This window comes from Molothrus aeneus, chromosome Z (assembly GCF_037042795.1).
Source record: "Molothrus aeneus isolate 106 chromosome Z, BPBGC_Maene_1.0, whole genome shotgun sequence".
Lineage (NCBI taxonomy): Eukaryota > Metazoa > Chordata > Aves > Passeriformes > Icteridae > Molothrus > Molothrus aeneus.
This window is the reverse complement of record NC_089680.1, coordinates 59459696-59482454: the sequence shown is the minus strand read 5'-3', so window position 1 is coordinate 59482454 and position 22759 is coordinate 59459696.

Sequence of the window (22759 nt, the reverse complement as noted above, 5' to 3'; positions counted from 1 at the left end):
TTCAGTCTTCTTACACATCACACATTTTCATACATCCTAGGGGGAACAAACAGCCATAGAGCCACACCAAAAACTTGGTTGAAAATACCCCACTAAACCAGGCATTTTTTCCCTCTGTTCTGGAAAAAACTGCAGGGAGTATTTTTTCCTTCTCTCTTCCAGATTGACTATTTGTCCTGGTTTAGAGCAAATCTGGGAGAAAACTTCCAAAGGGGTCCCTCTAGAAAGCATATTTAAGCAGCTCCTACCCCTATTGGTTCAGGAAAAGATTTCCTTGGAGAAATGTGGAAAAAACCTGTTTATTTAACAAGTAAAGTATTCACGAGCATAAAAAATTCATCCTATTAAACAATAAAACTTCTTGCTGTTGTGATGAGATGGAAATCTCAGAAAGCCCTTTCCGTAGGGTGTAGCTCAGCTCACTCAGTCTCTCATCAGTCCCTTCTGCGCTGGAAAATGCCACTCCTGGGCCCTGGCGGACCACAGGCGTGAGCTCCCGGTGTTCTTCTGGGTTTGCAGTCCAGACCATGGCTGATCAGTTCCAAGAAAAAGAAAAACCACAGCCCAGGGAACTTCTCTGCCTCAGCTAGCTAAAAACTAGCTCAAAGCAAAGGAGAGTTCTGTCTGGCTGTCCGTGCCACACACAGTATGGTTTGTGAGAGAGCATGCTGAAGCTCTTATCTCTATATTTTAAATACAACTCCTTCAGACATTCCACTGCTTTTCCTTTTCCCCCCTTCATTCTCAGATCTAGTTTTAAAGGGGCAAAACTTATTTCTGGGCTAAACAAATAATGGAACACCATTCTTTTTTTCACTTATAAAAAGACAAAACCAGAAAATATTTTAAATTCAATATTGTCTTTTTGTTTTAAATTATCTTCAATTAAACCTTAACAGTACCTATACAATTTTGGTTTTGGAAAAAAAAGGAGGAAATCTGTTTTGGAAAAACTTTGATTTTTCTTTTTAAAGTAACTACATTTCCAGGGAGACTGCTTCTGAACAAGTAGATGGGATTCTTTGGTACATAAGTCAGTTTTTTTTAACAGATGTTAATATCCTAAAGGGAATCATAGAATTATTAAGTTTGCAAAAGACCTCTAATATCATCAAGCCCAACTGTTAACCCAGCACCACCATATTCACCACTAAACTATGTCCCCAAGTGTTATATAACATAGTGTCATGGTTTAGGAATGGTATTTTCCAATTTAGTGATCACACTGAATCCATGCACTGCTCTCTTGCTCCCAGCCTCCCCTTCTCTATGCCCTGCTTGGGCTGGAGAGGAGCACTGGAGGATCAGAAGGCAAAGATTATGGGTTGAGATAAGAGCAATGTGCTGGAAACAGCAATGAGATAAGGGAACAAAGTACAACAACAGCACTGACAGAGGGTACAAGAAAGAGGTGAACGATTCACACTGAAACAGCCCCACTCAGCTGCTCCGGCGACCACACCACACTGACCCAGAACAAACCCCCTCTACCCAGCAGAGTTCCTTCCCCTGGCACCTCTGGGGAAATAACGTCTGGGTTCCTGCCATGGCTCCTTCTGGCTATTGCACAAATTAACCCTGTTTGTTTGCATAGGACACAAAGTTCTATGCAAAGGCATATGACATCAATGGTTTGCCTGTGTTTTCACTACTCATTCTACTTGGAAACTTGCTTTTTGGCACTGGCAAAAGTGTTTCTGCTCACTAAAGTACGTAGGAGTTGGTCAAAAGTCTAGTTGGTGGGACCCATAAATACGGACAAACCTAGTGAAAACTTTTCATCCAAATTCATGACCCACAGTCAGGCTGAGATCTAACTAAGGGGCCTGAGTCATCCCCCAGTACAGGACCCTGATCAGAATATACTCTCCCAGGATTATATTAAAGGCTGCAAAACTCAGATTTGTGGCTAGCCTCTAGATTCTGAGTCCTGACATTAACTTAATGACTCAGACCTAGGCTTACTCAGGGTGGAGTAATGGTGAGCTGAAAGAAATGAAAACCTCTTTTTGCAAACTCATTATCTCCAGATGTACTAAACACAAAACTAGTACAGCTGATGAGCCAGCCTCCTGTGATTTAAGTAATTTCCATCAGATTGAAGTAGGAAGCAAAACTGATGAAGGAAAAACAGAAGAGATTGTAGAAAACAAAAGCAATGTGGTTTTAATTTACTTGTATAGGTTCCAAATTATGTGCTGCGCTGCCTGCAAAGTCAGAGTCTGACAGTTCAGAGCACTGCTGCAGTTTTTCAAGAAAATTCTGGTGTTCTCTCAAATGCAGGACACCTTAAAACTGTTTCTATTTTGTGTAAGCAACAGGTATGCCTACAAATTTATTGCAGTTCACTTTAGCTAGTTTTCATATTTCTCAAGCTGCTGTAGTTGGTAAAATTTTTGCAGTCAGATTCCTGTACAAAACCTGTTGCCACTCTTGGCATTACCTTTTCTTTGATCTATGGTTAAATGTAGTCTTAACTACTTGTAGACATTTCTGTGGGCTGCGGTTTTGTACTCTTCAGGATATAACTGCCTTGTGATCTAACCAAATGCATCTGTGTTGGGATGATTGCCATGACTATCTAGCCTAAACCAGATAGCTAAACAACTTATTTTTCCTTTTTTTAATTTGTAATTCATTCAAAGAAATAAAGGAAATTTTCCAACATTATGAAATCTTACAGTTTTCCTCCTACCAGGTGGCATTATTGACTCAACTGTAGAATAATAATCAGATCAAAACCAACCACAAAATAGAAGCTTCAAAATAATACTCAGAACGATTCTCAAAACTTTTGATTCAGAATTTCATGTGAATGAAATAATATTTAAAATTATTGAATCTTCTTGAAAGTTTTTCTTTTCAGTTTTGCTATTTTTTTTCATGATGGAAAACATAAAATGATATTTTAAAAGATATTTTAATGCTTCTCTTTAAATTTTAGAAGGAAAAAAGGTAGTTACAGAAATAAGAAAAAAAATACTTTCTATGTTGTAACTTGGACTGTTCTCTTTAGTGGGATATTTTTTTCAATTTTCTATAAAAACTCCTTAACCAACCAAGATATAGCATTGTTTTTTCAAGTTTGCTAGCAATGTTATCACATTTAGTGGATCCATATATTTTATAGCCAAAAAAAAAAAAAAAGGAAATGAAAGAAAAGAAAAACTTTATCAAAAGAGTCTCCTTGTACCACAAGGGTAAGAATTCTGCTGAATGCAGGGTGGCAGACCTAACACATGAAAAAATTAGGCATCCTTTAAGGAGTTTCTGAATTAAATAGCTGCTAATTTCAATTTAGCTGATTTTTAAGTTTAATGCTTTATTTCTATGGCTTAAGTTTGTGTGACCTTTCACTTTGAACTATTGTGCTGCATAAGCCCAGGAAATGAGAAGTTAACAACTCCCTGTGGATGAACAGAGCTTGTTCCAGTTGCTTGGAATACTAGAATTCTTATGTGTGGTTTGTTTCACAAAGGATTAATTTTGGGAAGCTGTGTATGATGTCAAATCATAAACAAATCTTTACTTTAAGCTATCTTTTCTCCTTATCTAGATCATTCCTTTGTAATATGTAGCAGTCCATCATCTGTTTCCAGTGTGTGGTTTTATGTTGGCTATATTGACAAATCCAGATGAAGAGCTGGTGCGGGCCTGTATCTTGCAAGACCTCTCACCACACTGTGCCCAAAAGCAACACCAAGCTGACAGGTTTTGCTTGAGGCAATCAGTAAGACAGGGATGTGCATATACATTCCCCTAATGCCTGTAGAGGAGTTTTTGGAGAGGGCCGACTGTACCGACTGTTCTTTCTGGAGTGTCTTTTTATGTGCATCTTACATGAGGAGAAGAGAATGTATTACAGAAGTGAGTCCCTTTATTTAGCTTGTTTCTCTCTGTGAACCTTTGTCAGTGAAAAACCTGCTGGCAGAAAAAACAAGATAACCTGTGATTGATTTTTGAGAGGAGCTTTACACCATTTCCAGAATGTCATCTCAATCTTTGATGGAGGAAATTTTCCTTGGGCAGATGATGTATAGTAGTTTTTGGAGGAGATAATAAATATCCTCTCTTACTAATGCATTCCATTTTATTAGCTAGATCAATATTGCTGTAATTTCTAGCCATTAGCATCTCATTGCTGTATAGTACATAAAAATATTTACATTAACACTGATCAAAATTGCAACAGCATATATTAAAATATGAATGACATATAATCAGAATTTTCTGTTTCTACTGCCTCCAGTTATTTGTGACCCCAGATATGAAGTTCAAGTTTACACCTAATAGCACAATTATGTAAATCTGTAATTCTAACACTGAATTACAGCTGGTAATGATCAATAATTATATTTATGTATGATGTGAAGTTAATACTGCCACCATAGATTAATGTAAACAACAAAATTATTTCTGCAGTCAAGAGCTAACAATCATCATAAATAAAAAGAACTAAAACAATCTCTTCAGAGCTTTAATTCCCTCAGCATCGTAAACAGATTTTTATTTCTGATGAATGTAAAAGCACTGATTAAAGACAACACATGTCTACAAAAATTGCACAATGGCTGTATCTGTTAGCATAGCTTGATTTTTTCTTTTTTTAAGAATCTTTGAAAACAAATTTGTTTGACACAAATAAAAAAATATCTCCAAATGAATGTGGATAACAATTTTCTTTGAAAAGTTCTGGGGGAAAATAAGCCCCAAGGAAAAAAGCAGATTAAAAAGAAAACTGTGAGGAACAATCAGACACTGTAGTTTGGAGTTCTTCAGTGTTGTCTAACCTGTAATATTGTTCTTTGCTGAGTAGGGCAACAGGGAACTGCATAATGGGGCAGAGCAGTCCTTGGAGTAGCTGAGTCGGCTTGAGTAGGTGATACCAATGAAGTTTTGGTGTGATTTGTTCAGTGTTCTTTCACAAAGTCACAGATACAGTAAGAACTTTCTTTGCCTTTTAAAGTTCCATCTGAACATTTTTCAGCCTTGCCTTGTACTTGTTAATGTTCAATGTGTGTGAACTAGGACATTCTTCCACAGTGTCTTGTCCTGCAAAATGCAGTTGCAAGACTGCCCAGAGATTTATGATTTTGTCAGTGTTCCAAACCAGCTTTAACACCTACAGAAATCAGGCTGTTTAGTTAGAAAGATGATCACATTAATACCATGATGACTTCCTTTCAGGATTGGTTCAAAATTTACCTTATAGAAATGGTAAAACCCAGGGAAATATGTGGATGGCTCTGAAAGAAGGTAAGCAATACTTACCCTTCAAGTAAGAAGCTTGTATGTCCATCAACATCTGAAATGGGAACAATGCAGAAAACCACTCAGTGTTTGGAGAAGTGTTGTTAAAGAATTTTTGAGGAGGAACAGTGTCAGGCCTGAACTCCAGTTCCTATTTCTTCATAAGTGGCATATTTTCAAAACAATGTCATGAAACACGGAGGGTATTAGCTCCAAGTACAGAGAAAAATGGAAAAAATAGGTTAAAATCTCAGAGCAAGGGAAATAATTATCTATCTTTACAAAATGCTAGGAAGCATGTTTTTGAATCACAAGCAGAGTCACTTTCTTTGCAGTGCCAATGGGCTGACCCAAAAAGGATCAAACTACTGATTCCATTGAACATTGTCTCATTCCATACCTCTGCTTTTTCCTTGATACATATAATTAAAATTTTAAAGAAATTATTGCTGTTGTGGTGTTTCTGTATAACCTGAATGAGGCCTCTATAAAATTTCTCTCTCTGGAGAAGTAGCAGATTTTAGGCAAACACTTATTTACAGGCTTGGAATAACTGCAAGGCCATGTGTTCAACAGGAAGTCTGTGCTGCACAGTGTTGATGAAATATCAGTTAATGGCAAGGTTGTGTATTACTTACTAATATTTTTTTATTGTTTTAGTAAACACGTAGGAACAAGAAAGAGAGCATAAAATTACACTAATTCTTAAAAAAATTATTGCTATTTAACTACAAATGAAGTAAACCTGGTTTTGTAGTATGCTTTTTTGGCACCTAAATGATGGAAGAAAGCTGCCAAGTTTATTACTTTTTTTGATTGTTCTGAGACAGTGGCCTAAGTGGATGAAGAGTTGGCTCACAAATATCAATTCCATTAATTTCATAATTTCTGCAAGATGTTGCAAAAACAAGGAGATTAAGAAGTAAATATTGAAGAGGGAACTAAACACCTCTTGCAGCAAAAATTGTTCGAACAAAATTGGAAGAGTTGGAATAATTCTGGTATTACATTTTTTAAAAAAGGTTGATCTTCCCTTTCACGCGTCTTTTCATTTTACTTTCTCTTCCAGCTGCAATATTTCCTTGTAAATGTTCTTTCTGATTAGGAGAATTCTTGATAAATAAATAGCAAAATGTTACAAAACATTTAGCTGCACAACAGAGTGGGAAATTCGAAGAAACAGAAATTACAGAAAACAAAATTATGACAGACACTCTTAAAACTAAGTAAAATCTTTAAACATCATTAAACCTAATCCAGGGACTTCAGAATAAATTTAAAGCAGATTTAAAATTTATAAAGAGGCAAAACAGAGGATAATTAATAAAAAAGGGAGGAAAAAAGAAGTCCTGTGACGTTTGTGTGAGGCTCTAGGGTACTATTTCAAAAATTACTGAGATGATCCTATTTTCTGTCATGTTTTTTAATTCACTTAGTATCAACAGGAAAACCAGGGGAAGCCTGTGTTATGGCAACTATTTTATGAAATATAGAGTGGCCAGCATTGAGAAGTATTTGGCAGAAAATTTTGCATAAAATTCTTTTGTTTTATGTTCATAGTAACTTCAGTGGAGAAAAGAGGTGTGTGTCATACTAAAAACAAGAAAGAAGTCTGAGTAATTAACAAAAGTGAAATAACAATCAGACTTCCTTAAAGGATGATTTTTAATGGGTTTTGTTCATAATACTTAGACAGTTTATTTCAGAGTAATGACTCGCTTTGAAACCTTCTCCCAGTCCACACTCAACCTGGAAACTAAGGAAATCTGGGAAAGTATTCCTTTTGGTAGTTTTTCTTCCCATAAAATCTTCATAAATGTTTTTATCATGTCAATATATTCCATATCTGTAGCTAATCTTGTTAATTTTAAGAATCAGTAATGTTTGACATACTAATTATATGAAAAGCCATCCAGGTAATTCAGGTGGAATTTAAAGGAACCCATTTACAATTGAGTTTAACGCAAAAGACCTCAAGACACTTTTCTTTTACCTGGGTCACCATAAACCAGATTTGTTTACATACCCTGTAATATACCCTGAATACATCTCTGGATGTACATTTTCCTGTGGGTATTATTCATTTGCTGGGATGGAACAAGTAGTTTGGATTTTTTTAGTGCATGTGGTGAAACAAAGAAGACTGGGTTAGAAAAGATGTATATGTTTCAGCACAAAATCTTTTATCAGAGCATGTGAATCAAATAATTTAAAATACTTCCATTGCTGAGTACAGAACTTTAAAAAACATTCCTCAAAATATGTGACTAGACCAACAATTTAACAATAATCATGCATATTAGGACAATGGAAATATCATTTTAATTTAAGCCATGTGCTGAAACATGGCAGTAAAACTACTTGTCATATTTGCCATAGTAGAAACTAACATGGATCAAGATATAGAGTGTGAGTGCATGTTCCGGATTTTTTTTCCCATTTTTTAGCAAATTCAAAAACTGATATAACAAACCTGTAAAGATGAAGAGCTAGCAGTCAAAAGTAACATACTTGAGGGCTAGCCAGAGGCAAAGAGAAAAGAGATAGCTTTGGCCTGTTTTGATACTTCAAGCATTGTGGGGGATTTTGCACATTTCTTCTGTGCAAAAATGTCACATTCTTGAAAGATTTCTATCCAATCATTCAAAGCAAAGAACCAGAAATATTCTTCCAATGTCTTATGTAAAGACATGTATTGCCAGTGTGATTTCAAAACAGTACTGCAAATTCTGACCCTAGAAGTGCAATACAAGTGCACACTGGAAACTCTTTGGCAGAATATAACAACCCTCTTAAAACTATCCTTGTGAACAAAAAGATTTCTGATAAGTTGTAAAATGAAATTCAAAGCACTGAAATCTGTTTATACAAGAGGTGTTTCAAATGTTTCTATATGAGAGATGGCTCACAGTACTCTGTGTCAAATAGACTAATGCAGTGAAAAAGGAAGGATACAGGAGATAATAAGGCAGAAGGATTATTGCATTTCACTACAGTTGAGTACAGCAAGATGTTGTGGAAAGACTTACCTAGCCCATTGCTTGTGAGTAAAACAAACAACAAGACTTCAGTGAAAACTATTCTGTTTAACTCCAGCAGTAATGGTTTCATTAAGATGACAGCAGTTCGTAAACTGATGCAGGACATGTCCCCTCTCCAAACCTGGTTATCAGGTAGAAGCACAGCAAAGAGACAGTCAGAAATCTGATCAGATCTTGGTCAAGGAAATTGCTTCAAAACATGGACATATGTATGTTCAGGAGGTGTTAGAAGCCATCCTTGAGATCTATTTTAAAATCAGTAAGCCAAGCCAAATTGGCCTGATTGTGACAGAAAAAAACCCAACCAACCCACCTGTGAACCAGTCAACCAAAAAAGCCCAAAAACACAACCCAAAAGCCAAAATCACCAAAGCTCTAAGAAGGACTGAAAGCTGCTGGGAAAGGTACAGAAAGGTGAGAAACCTCTACTCTACAGAGAAACCAAATGCCTGCCACATGGTTTGATATGGTGGAGGGAAAAAAGGGAATACAACCTCTCTCCAACTATAGCTCTCCATTTACTTGCAGATCTGTGCAAGACCATGCCACTCCCTGTGCCAAGGGTTGGTGTGCACTCCCCAAACCTTCCATGAGTGGAACAAGGTCAGGAAAGGGCTGGCGAATCTCTGCAGGTTGGTTGCCTAGCAGGAGTCAGTGCTGGCTGTGACTTTACGTTTTCTGCAGTCTCTCTTAAGAATGACATCACAGCACAGAGCTGTGATGATGTCTTCTGTAATTAATTATGCAGAGGAACCAAACACAGCAGTTTTTTTGGGGGGGAATTACTTGGGAATAATGCTTGCTCCATGCTTGCATTAAACCTACTGTACTTTTCTTCCTATGATCAGTACTACCTCCTGCAGCTCCCCAAAGTTATGTAGTCTTCTCTCTGGTGATCACCTACAAAGTTGTTATAAACCAATTAAATTCTACATTAAGGCTCTGTGTTGCATTAACTTGTTACATTTTTGTCAGAAGATTTCACCTTTAAGAGGCACATTTTCAATGTGGAGTTAAAATTTGCCTCTTATCCCACTTCAGAAGTGTCTTTTACCTCTTAGTTCAAAATTTCATGTTTTACCTTTAGCAAACATCGCACACTTGTATTTGTATTGAAAATAGAAAATGCATTGAGGGGCTGGGGCTAAGGTGTTGGTAGGAATATCTAGGATAAGATTTGAAGAGATATGAAAAAAAATCAATCCAGGTGTATTCACCATCTAAATGAAACTGCCTTTCAACTGCCTTGCTAACATTTCTATAATATATTCCAGAAAATATATAGATGATTCACTCAAAACTGTTTTGATATCACTCTTAGAAATCCACATTTAACATCTGTTATCATTTGCAAAGTACCAATTACTAGCACTGCTAAAATCTCATTTTTATTCTTGGTTCCAGTTACTTGTAAAAGAGCATAAAATACCTATGAAATTATTTTAAAATAAAAATTTAAATCAAAAGTAATCTTTCCCAAAACATACACCCTTTGTCCAATTCACACCAATTTCTACAACAGCATTAATTAAAAGCTGTCAAACAATCAAAGAATGACTGGAAATGAAGAAATCAATTGGATAAATTAAATATTTTCTGCATCTGTGTTGAAGACTCACTAACAAAAAATATATATTTTTAAGAAATCCCATAGTGATTACTTTGTTTTGTTTCCTTCAGTTTCCTTAGGCATATCACCTAATCTTGCAATTTCCTCACACTTCAGGAATCTGGCACTTCTGATGTTTTTTGTATAGAGAACTGTCAACACTTTATAAGCGAACTCAGGCTTTAGAAGAGGGGCCTTCAGGGAGGTTGTTTATTTTCCATTTGTTCTAATTCTCCCTCAATGAAAACCTAGAAACCAAGATTTTTCACAGACAGACGCTTCAAAACATTGTATTTTTCTAGCAATGCCAGAGACTTCTCCTATCCCATGTGACAAGGAGACAATACTGATGGCCAAAACCAGAGCATCTGTAAAGTCTGCAACTGTTATTACAATGTAGTAACTTAATTTTAACATAAACCAGCAACTCTCTCCCTGACTTGTCTATTTACATTTCTGCTTTTATGAGAGGTAATGGAATTTTCTCGATGACCATTGTTTCCAGACATATATGTTTTTTTCTTACACATCTGTAAATGATCATGTAAAAATGAGTAAATAAAGCTTAATTTCAAACTCACTTTGAACAGCCCATAATGAATTCATATAATAAATCTGTAATTTTACATAGTTAATTAACTATTTACCTAGCATGCTTCTTCCATGTTCAGCAAAGAAGCTGAAAGAAATGCTTTACTGTGCCAGCTGCTACTGTTGCTTGACCCCTTCCATTTAATGAAGAACTTGTGGTTGATCATGTTGCCTTGATCACCAAGAAGAAACCTGCTGAACTCTGAGACTTAACATGATTAGTATCATCTAGGAGGTCGAATTTATGATCCAATTAATGATCAAACAAAATGATGATATTCTGAAGGAATTCTTAGCACTGTGACTCTTCACCTCTTACCCAAGTGTTGGAGATGAGGATTTTTGTTTTTTTCTTTCTTTTCGCACAAGGAATTTTTTTGTATTTGTTGCCTAACATATGGGAATGATGGTACTTAAGAGAGACAAAAAATGTAGCCAAGGAGGAGTGGGAAGTGAGCAGTTTGCTATTGTCTCTGAGCTGGGGGGGCTTTCTTTTAGGAAGGACAGAGATACCACAAGATTTTGGCTGGGGGCTGAGGGTCTGGGTTCAGCTTCTCACTCTCTCTTGCTCTTGGTACTGGAGGTGAGATGGTGCTGCTGTTGCCATGGGGAGAATTCACTGCCACTGAGGAATTCCATCCTTTACTGCTTCTCCTGCCGTGAGCGAGGCTTTGCTCGTAAGAGCAGCTGTTGAAACTTGTCGACACGTGAAGTCAGTGGAAAGGACCCTCAACATCTACTTAGGTGCCTCGGGGGAAAACGCGGGACCCCAACCCCTTCCCACTTCCAGAGGGAGCCTTTCCCAGCTATTTGTGGGAGTCCAGGTGCCACTGCCCAGCCCTGCTGTTTGCGGATGCTGCTTTGGGTTTTTTGCTACACTTCAATCTGACACCCTGTGTCTGCCTGACCCCTGTGGCTCCTGCTACGGCTTTGGAGATTTTGTTACACTTTGTTTGCCATTTTGGGGTGTGCTCAATTCTGGCCTGCTGCTCTGAGTTTCCGACTACAGCCCACTTTGCCATCTGGAGCAGCACCAGGACCAGCAGCCTGCTGTTAATTGGTAAAGGAAGCCGCTTTTGTCTCCTACACCGGTGCGCCTGCCATTACCATGCAAGAAAGAGGCGTCTGGGTTCGTGCCACAGCGCCCTCTGCAGCCGTGGGGGAATCACCGCACCTGCTCTGCCTGGCCCGGATCCAATAGCGCCCCTGTCGTCCAGGACCGGAACTGCACAAAGGCAAAAAGCGCCTTACGGCAGAGAGAAGACTGCTACTGGGTTTCTGGCTGCTTCAGTTGTTGGGTTTTTTTGCCTTGTTCTACACAGCAGCAAAAACCTGTAATTCATTTTCCCATGTCTTTGCCTGAAAGCTCTGTAATTTCAAAGTTATAATGATTTGGAGAGAAGAGGTCGCATTTTCCATTCCAAGGGAGGTTCCCGCTTTCCTTAGCAGACATCCGAGCTGTAAACCAGGACACCAAGGCTTATTCTTCCCATTATTTATCTCTTAAAAAAAGAGTGGAACATTGTGGTAACTTAGATAATCATCAACTCAACAGTCTTGTCAAATTGAAATGATTTTCTCCATCTTTAGTCCAACACCAGGAATTACATAAATATTAGGATAACAAAGAAAACAGGGTGGGATATGGATTTTGAAGAGTATACCATTTGGATGTATGAACTGCTAAAAGAAATGAGTACTTAAAATGCTATGGGCAGAAACTACATTTCTATTAGCAATTGACAAATATATTATATTTCATTCTACTTAACTACTTCTGAAAAGCTCTGTCTTGGGGTTTCTAGTTTGTATTACAGCCCATTATATGCAGAAATAAAATTATTTACTGTAAAAGTTGAAAAGTACAAGCTGTTGCAGTCCATCTGCTTATCAGTTCAGCACAAATGCAATGTGATAAAAATACACCCTTTTCAAGGAATCTTGTTTTAAACAGGCTTTTATTCAAGGGTTTTATAAAGTTATGGAAAGACTACTTATCCATGACATTAGGAATCCATGGGAATGTTATGAATGCCATAATTAAAATACAAGCATAAGTCTAATAATGAGAACAGTTTGTAAATCAAGTACAGTTCATTTTACCTTTACAAACTGTTGGGAAAAAAAGCTTTCAAAAAAGCATAGGTAGGAGTGGAATAAGAACATCTAATGTATGCAGGTGTTTGTACTCTATGAGTAAATATAAGGCCAGGCAACTATCATTTCCTCTTATATACAAAAGTGCTATGACACTAGGGGTGAGAAACTCTGTTTTAACAAATGTAAGAAATAACACAAAATAATGGGAGGGAATAAAAGGTAAGATATTAAGTTGAAACAAATATTTTAGGTATTTGATTTCAGTGTCTTTTTAAAGCAGGTTTCCTCCTACTCTGGAGAAGAAAACCGAATTACAGAAAATCTTTGACAATATTTGTCTACACTTCTAATGCAGTAATATGCATAACTACTCATACCACACAAGGACATGGTGCTATGTATGACCACACACAAATTTAAAGGGTTCTATTAACTTGCAGTGAGGACAAATTTTATTTGTGATCCTATCTCTTTCCTTTCAAGCACTTGGGCTTGTGAGACAACTACCATGTGAAGCAAGAATATGAGGTCTGGCACAGGAAGAGATATTTTTTTTATTCCAATAAACCCAGCTTTGATAACAGTGGAGTTGTCAGAAAAACATTAGCAAGTAAATGAGCTTTTTGAACATACTCTGGAATACTGGGAGTCAACTTTCCCCACTGAAATAATGTGTATGAGGTCTGCAAAATTTCACATGTTAATAAGAAGGAAACTCATACCTTCTATCAGAAATCCCTCCAATGCAGAAATTCCCAGCAAAGAACAAAGACAACTCTGTGTCCTTGAAAACAAGATATTGCTTTGGGTGCAAGTAACTGACATGGGATATGGGATTGACAAAACATAAGAGATTGAAATAATTAGGTTTTTTATTAAAATGTGTTTCTTTGATACTCAGCTGTATAAAGAAGGTGTAAATGTTTATATACTATAATTGACTCTTTCTCCTTCTCTCACATGAACATCCACAAGATTCATAGCCCTGCTTCTCAAAAATATCCTGGCATAATTGCAATTGTGGAAGTTGAGCTCTGATGAACTGATCACTTGTCTCTTTTAGTAGGATTTGGCTCAAACCACTTGTAATCAGTTAAAAAACCCAAAACAAACAGTCCTGCGAGTGAACTGAAGAAAGTGTTATTTCCCCCCCTCCAACTCATTTAAACTTAAACTGGCCTTAGGAACTTGCAGACAGACATCAATACAGAAACAGTTATTGTAATTACTCATGTTCTTTCAAGTTGTACCTCAATCAAGTCTTCTTTTTTGGACTCCTTTTCACTTTCAAGCAAGTATTAAAAATGGACAAAATATTTGGAAACAATTTAGCTTTTATTACTGTGGTTTTAATTTATTTCCAACCTTAGACCTTATTAATTTCAGATATTTCCTGTATTTCTACACTTCAGATTGTCTTTTTTTAAGACAATTTCTCTTGCTTCTGTACATCTTATCACTTTCTATCATCTACTTCACTTCCATTTTTTTTTCTTTTATCTTTTTTTCTCTATTTCAAGCTATATCCCAGAACAACAGCTCTACACTCTTGGAACTTCTAATTTTTAATTTACCCTCTCAATACTGTACTTTTTTTCCCCCAGTTTTTGCCTCCTCTCCTGTATGTTACTGCATAAGCTGTATGTATTTTTAATACTATACAGCAGAGAACATCCACTGAGAGAAAAAGACAATGTAAGAAGATTATTTGCAAATAGGAAAGTTGTGACAGAGACAAAATTAAATTAACTCAGTAGGTGGGTGAATCGGAGAAATTGTAAGGTTTTGTTCCTTTTTATTGTGCTTTGAAATTTTTTTGGGGGTTGAATTTCTGCCCCTTTCACTTGTCTATTGATTTTAAGTGTATTTTCTACCTTCTTCCCCCCCCTCCCCCCCCCGCCCAAAAACTCTTGTCTATTGACCATTTTTCTGGACTCCAAACATGTCAGCAAAGAAATCTCAGCACTCCATTCACAAAACTCCAGCTCAAAATGGAAAGAAGAAAAGCTGTCTTTAAAAAAAGCAAACTTAAAATATTACTGAGTAGGTGAGATCTTGTGGAGGAAAGCTGAGCTTACATTTAACAATACTATGGGTAAAATAACCAGGAAATAAATGCTAACTTTTTAAATATGGGTAGGGGTTATTTTTGTCTGTTTGTTTGTTCCTTATTTTGTTTGGGTTTTTTTGTTTGTTTTGTTTGTTTGTGTGTTTTGTTTCTTTTTTTTTTTTTTGTTCTGCTTTACCCTTAGGGGAAATAAGAAAGGCAGAAATTAAAAATTGGCTGTGCTGAGATAACATGGATAATCTCAGATAGGAATTTGGATTTTATGAATATCCAACCTAAAATAATCTTCTAATTTTTCTAGTTTACCAAATATTAAAGACAATACTGAACAATTTTTAACGGACAAAAATATTTAACTTTTCTCTAGTAAAGAAGTTGAATTTTCATGAGTGTAGAAGATTGCAGGAAATTTATTTTACGTACACAATAATACCTCATCAACAACAATCTCATCAGATTGTTCTAGAATCTGAAAGTTGAAAGAAATAGAAATTTCAAAGCCCTTTACACCATCACTTGAACTATCCTGTAGAATCCTACTAGTAAGGATTCTAGCAGGAATCCTACAAGTAAATCTTGTGTCTAATTCACACCAGGTGTCTTTCTCAGACAGATAATTGAGGTGTTTCTGTGATGCTTCTTTGCATCAATTACTGAACTTCTGAAAAAAATTTCATGAGCAGATTTTTATCAAATAAATTGTTACTTTAACTGACAAAAATCTGAACATTCATGCTTAGTGGCAATATTCTATCTCTCCAACACCTAATGACATGCCAGTATTTCAATAAGTGTGGAATATAGAACTCACCATTTTAAAATTTCAGTACAAAAGTCAGTTTTTATTTGATAACTAAAACTTTAGGGTGGCCTCTGGGTGCAACTAATACAAGATTTTGTACCCAGTTTTCAATTTTTAAAAATTTTGCTGTTCACAAGTAGAAAGTGCCTAAAACATTGGAGTCAGAGATAGTGTATAATTATGTATAAGATATTAACAAGGCAACTGTAATCCAAATTTCAAATGTTACCTTGGAATTATTATTTTTGAATTTTGCATCTGAAATGGACAAAAAAAATTTGCAAATGGTGTTCCATGAGGCTTGATTTAATACATTGTCAGTGGCCCACATTTTCTGCTGTGTATGGGTTCTGTTTTTTTTTTAGGTGCTAAAGTATCTGAAGCACCTCTCTTGCCAAAAGCTATTAATAATGCTTCATTCATGTGGGATGCAGTTATAGTGGAGGGATTTAAATGGCAACAGAATAAAGGCACCATCCTCTTTATTTCCCTTGCAATCCTAATTCTTTTGCCTTCAACAGAGTCAACTTGTAAGTAACAATGGGAGTAGTGAAAAATTAAGCCTATATATGGCCTTTTACAAGAAATAAAAAGCCTGAGAAAAAATTCAGCCATGTCAGAAGCAGGGCAAGATTATATTATAATGGCAAACTCACCATTTCAGCATAATGGCCACTTTGTTTTTGCATCAGTTTTCCTTTCCAGTTTTGTGTCTTGAGAAAGTAAAATGGCAAGGAATAATTTTCAATAATTTTAAAATCAACCTGTTAGTCCCAATTGGTGGGCTTACCCTGTGAGATTTTTTTATTAAAAACAAAAAAAAAATTAGAATTAACTGAAAGGGTGAAGATAGGAACTTTGAAAATTAAAAATTAAGCCCTTGAATCATAAAACTATTTTTCACATTTCACAAGTCATATCTTGGGTGCTTCCAAAAAAGCCTTCATTTAGCATATGCATAGCATGTGTGATGGGCATGATCTTATATTTTGCAAGCATAAAGGTTATATGAAAAATTTAGGCCCAAAATTATTTTTCAAAGGCTGCAAAGATTAAAGATCATTTTACCTACACAGCTGCCATCTCATTTAAATTTGCATCGGATCTTCAGTAATTATGAACACACATACATGCATACACACACACACACACACACACATGCTGTAGTTATGTACTATTCTAGATTGAAAAAAAGATCCTGTATAAATGAAATCTCTATGCATTTCTGTGAGAAGCAACAGAACTAAAGAGAAGGAATGCATTGTTCCAGATTTCAGAGTGCGTATTAAATGCTGACAAATATTTTCTTCCCAAGAGGAAGAAAAAGTCAGGTTAATTCAGTTTTGAACATTTATTTCAGAAAATATTATAGATTTCTGTACTAAGATACTAACCCACTTTTGCTATTCATAAGATGACCTTCAAGTGAACTGTGAAAAGTATATGGCAGGAATGTTTCCTGAAAAAGTTTAGTGAGGATATAAGAGATTAATGAACATATTTGTGTTGGACATTCTCCCCTGTATAGCATAATCAGAGTAATAGAATCACATTATTTATTGGTTTTTTTTCAGATAATTTGCAATGTTAATTTATATGAGTTTGATATCGCTTTTGTCTTCTAGTTGTGTGTTATTCTGAGAAATCCCTGGGGAAGGAAAGGATTTATATGCTTTGTGTACACATTCTGCAGACTAAGCACTCTGGCATAATTATTTTTGGCATTCACTAACTGATTAAAACATCCAATTTAACTCTTGATCAGTAAGATTAAACCTTTTTAATATACCTCAAAAGTAAATTATCATTTGCTACTCAAACATCCCTTTCTGCACATGTCCCTAATAAAACTGTTATTTTATTTTGTTAATGTACCTTTTAATGAGGATTCCCTTTTATTTCTTCCTCTGGGCAAAACTGCCTTTTCTTTTTTAGAGAAGTGGGAAAAAAGATGAGCTGGAAGCTGACTATGCTATTACATATCTTTCTAATGTCATACCTCTTAGATGTTACCTCTTTTGTGTGTGTGTGTTTTCTGTACAGACTCGGCTGTTATAGAAGACACATCCTTGTTTTGTGTTTACTTGATGTACAGACAAATGTACAAACAGCTGTTAGGAGAAAATAATATTTTGAAAAATAATTTGCATGACTCAGAAAAATATTATGCAGGCTCTTATTTCATTTCTTAATAGTTTTATTTTAGGATAAGTTGCATTTTAATTTTGCAAGAAAACTATTTGAAAGCATGTCCTAAATATGCCTTAGCATATTTGAAGGGAAGAAAAACTTGAAGGGAAGAAAAATTATCTCTCTGAGAGAAGGAAAAACCCTCTTCAGCCCTACATGAGAAAGGAAACACTTTTTGCAGAGCCCAAAACAGCATGAGCACCCAGAAAGTTATTGCTGGAAATAAAATTCCACAATGCTTTTGATCAGCACAAATAGTATTCTCTACATAACTAGGACCAACATGGAAGTCTAAGACATCATAAATATAAGGCAAAGTGGTGAGCATAGGTTTTGCAGAGTGTTAGTCACCTAGATTTTGTTCAATTAGCTCAGAATGATGTATCTGAGATTAAAGAGGCCTTGTTTTAGAAAAATTGGGTCAACTTGGCTTTCTTATGTAAGTGATGCCACTTATGTGATGCCACCAATCCAAGCTTTTATCAGTTCCCTGAAAGAATTACATCTGACCTGCATGAAATATACTTTTGTGATGAGCGCTCTTAATGTTTCAGAACAGAGGCAAAAGTTGGGCAACAGTTCAGAAAATGTTCAATGTGAAATAAGCCAATGTAAAATCAAACACTGACTTTCAGAATTAGTACATGTTTTCCTTATTTGTCTTTCCACAGAGAAAAGGATTGTCATAGAAGCAAACTACTATCAGAGTTTAGAAACTTGAAAATATAACTCTTTTTGTCTAATAAAACCAAAGAAAACAGCTTCTGAGAAGGCAGCTCCAGGCAGCTCTCTGTGCCCAGCCAAGTTCATTAGCAGGCTGCACTCTCAGTAGTGATGCAATATGCCATTACCCTCTGCTTTAACTGATTTATTTTAAGCACAGGAAGAAAAGTCAAGATTGGACACAGAAGGAAGCAATTGTTTTTGGCCTGTTGTGGTGGAGTTTACATGTAGAGGTGTCTTGTAGCCTAGTTGCTGAAGGGAAAACAAGTACAAATATCTATGCCTTGGCTGTTAGGGTCTGATTATAAGCACTGTGCTAGAGAATTCATGGATTATTCATGTGTAATTACAGATAGCTATTGTGCTCTTTTAAATCATCCCTATAGCCCATTATGGCCCATAACAACTGAAATAGCAATTGTCATAGTAAGGTTTGGGCTCTGTCATAGAGTGTAGGCTCTAATCAATAATGATGAATTGCAAAATTTAGCATCAAGCCAGAGCAAGTCTAGTTGCCTCTTGCCATAAATCTGTGCAAATATCAAGTTGCACAGCTGCTGTATCTGGAAATCTAAAAGGCAACACTCTTCTGCCACCCCCTACGCATGCACCTCTATAAAAGTTGAAAAAGGAGAAATGTGCAATATGTCCATTCTAATAATCCACATGCTGTTAAGTCACTTTTCTATTTATTCAAAGCAGGGTGAACCCTAGGTTGTTTTCAAGGTCAATTCCAGGTGAAAGGGGGGTCATCTGGAGGCCACCTCGACTCCCATGCAGGTCAATAACGTCTCCTTGCTGCCCCAGAAGACAAGCTGCTCACACCCAATCAATCCACAAACGCTCCTGCGCACCCAGTGTAATGAACAGTGAATAAATGTAGCCTATCATCACCAAACATGCTTTTTAAGTACCTTCCCTTTTCATGTAAAACCTCTAGCTGTCAAATTCTACATTCACTCATCCAGCAGTGAGTAGCAAAAGTGAGAAATCAGGCTCTCATTGGGGTTGGTAAAAGGTCATTGCTGACAGACACGGAGGTTAAACTGCCGAGTTAAAATACTGTTCATTACCCACTGCAGCTTTTTGCTAACTACACTTCTTTGTGTTACAGTCAAGCAGTACATCAATATGCTCCTCCTCCTAATTCATTAACAATTGTTCAATTGTACAGGAGGGGGGAAAAAGGAGGATTGATCTTTTATACCTTTTTTAAATCTCTTTTCCATGTCAAATACTTTTACATCTTTATCCACTCTGTATTAAATACTCTGCTTACAGGCTATGCTGTCTGCTTAAACAGTTATCATTATAGGTACAATTCCTGAAGGCAGAGATGGCCAGTTCATATGAAACTCCAAAGGTCTGGGGCTGCTCAAGCAATGGTTTCTTTTCTCTTACCTTTTTTATTAATTGCCCTTAGAATAGTGACATCTGTATAATGACAAACTAGAAATTTTGCGTCACAATTGTGTCATATTAAAAGAGGTTAGGATAAAAGAAATGCTCCTCCCCCAGATGAAGCAAATTGGTTAAAACCAGACCTAGCATACTAAATTGATATTTAGCTGAAATAAAATGCCTGTGTCCTGTTCGTGCCGAGTCGGATGGATCTTCATCAAATGCCATCCTTGGTGTAGATCTCAAGACACTCCCTAATCTAATATTTTATTAAGAAATTATTAATATCGGCATTTTTCCACCATTAAAAAAAATTAATATGTCCAAAAGATATTTAGAGTGCAAGGAATCATTCGAGTTCAAATGGAAACAGCAGTGAAGGTTTCATTTGTACTGAAGTCAATGATTTGGTGGGAATTCTTAACAGTAAGGACCAATTTCCCAAAAGGAAATTCCATTCTTTGATTAATTAATAAGTAGATGTGATTCCCTTTATTGAAATGCAAAGATTTTGTATTCAAAAATAACCATCTTCTAAAAAATATTCTTACAAAGCAATAGAAAAATTATCTCTAATAATGAATAAAGTAAACGTTTATTTATGTGCACATTATAACAATAGTTTTGACTCAACAAATTACCATTATCTATTTAAATCTCAAAAAAATGCATTCAGAGATATCTGCAGGAAAATATATCTTCTTTTTCTTTCTCTATGCTTTTTCTCTCAGTGGGACTGAAAATAAAATGTTATGACTTAAATCACAAGAGGCTAACATCATTTTTAGCAACAAGGGCTGCATAATTTCAAGACTGTGAGTGAGTGGCTGACTTTAACTAAAATGTTTCAGTTCTGTGCGTATATAGGTACATAAATAATTCAGAATTAATCCCTGCAGAGGGGACAATGGGAATCGTAAATTATCCATGTGCCGTCCTCAGCGTTAGAGGCAATGAACCTATAGTAACAAACTATGAGTGTTACTCATTACATACATTTCACAGACACCTTAACCTTTTGAATATTAATTTCTCTCTGCAGCTTGTAGCTAGATGGCATAATTTCCTCTCCTTTCCTCTCCTTCCCTTCCCCTTCCCCGAATTCCCCTTCCCTGAATTCCCCTTCCCCGAATTCCCCTTCCCTGAATTCCCCTTCCCCTTCCCTGAATTCCCCTTCCCTGAATTCCCTTTCCCCGAATTCCCCTTCCCCGAATTCCCCTTCCCTGAATTCCCCTTCCCCTTCCCTGAATTCCCCTTCCCCGAATTCCCTTCCCTTTCCCCGAATTCCCTTCCCTTTCCCTGAATTCCTCTTCCCCTTCCCCGAATTCCCTTCCCTTTCCCTGAATTCCTCTTTCCCTTCCCTGAATTCTCTTCCCTTTCCCTGAATTCCTCTTCCCCTTCCCCGAATTCCCTTCCCTTTCCCTGAATTCCTCTTTCCCTTCCCTGAATTCCCTTCCCTTTCCCTGAATTCCTCTTCCCCTTCCCCGAATTCCCTTCCCTTTCCCTGAATTCCTCTTCCCCTTCCCCGAATTCCCTTCCCTTTCTCTGAATTCCTCTTCCCCTTCCCCAAATTCCCCTTCCCCGAATTCCCCTTCCCACGAATTCCCCTTCCCCTTCATTCTTTCTCCCTCTCCCTCCCTCTCGCATTTCTTGAACAACATATCAGCTAAGCTTTTGAGGGTTTGTGATTACTGAGGGAATATTGATTATTTTCCCAACTAAATATTTACCAGAGAACATTTTTTTAAAGATTAGATTATTGTTTCAGCAAAATTGCATGCAGCCCTTCATGTACTCAGAGCTTAGATATGTGTAGAATAACTGGCCTAGCTCTTTGATGCAGTCTGAAGCAAGTAAATCCTGAGTCATGGCTACTTTTAAACACTAGCAGTATTTTGGAACCCTTATCTTAAGTGGCAAATAATTTTATGATATCTAAGGTTTCCAAGCTTCCCATCAGACTGGTGGAAAGTGTATTTAATCAAAATTCAAGAGATATCACAGTAATACAGCTTTCAACCTAACATTTTTTCTCTGACAGGATGTTTTGGTTTTTTTCTGTTTGGTTGGTTTTTAAAACTCTAAATATGGCACATAAGAATATTTTCCCCCTAAAAACTGGATTCAGAAGGAGATATTAAGTAACTCACCACAAAAAAACTGCTTCTTGGTCAAAGTCAGGAAACAAATTATACTGACACTTGCACATTTTATGTTTAGCTGAAATTATACCCTGGCTGTTCTGTAAATCCTAACTTCTCTTAGGGAACTCTACTGGGGCTTTTCGTAAGAGGGTTTAGAGGATCAATATCCATTTGGTAAGCTCATGATGCTATTTCTGTTAAAAAGTGGAACAGAACAATACTGTCAGGAGGTTAATCCCCTGATTTCAAGGGGACTTTATTCATATGAATAAGAGCTTTGAGTTCAGGCTAAGATCTGTTAGATAAATATTATTTCCTACTGTCTATTTTTTCTGTAAACTTCTACAGCTGCTTTGACAGAAACAGAAATGCTGGGCTAAGTAGATGTTTGGTCAAACCCAATAAAAGGTAATAATAACAATTTTGTTTTGCAGGTGCATCCAGAGAAATGATTTGCTGTAAGTTAAAGTTATCTCCATGTGAGTACTGGTTTTGGAGGGGGTAGAGTTAATTGTCTTCATAGTGCTTGTGTCAGGCTGTGTTTTGGTTTTCTCCCGAACACAGAATTAATAATATAGAGATATTTGTTATTTCTGAGCAGAGCTTACACAGACCCAAGGCCTTTTCTGTTGTTCATACTGCCACACTGGCCAGGAAGTTGGGGGTGCGGGGGACATTGTAGGGAGGCATAGCTGGGACAGGTGGCCCAAATTGATCGGATGGATATTCCAGACCATATGACATCATGGTCAGAATGTAAAATGGGGAAAAGAAAGAGGCTAGGGGGATGTTTGGAATGGTGACATTTGTCTTCCCAAGTATCCATTCTACTTGATGAAG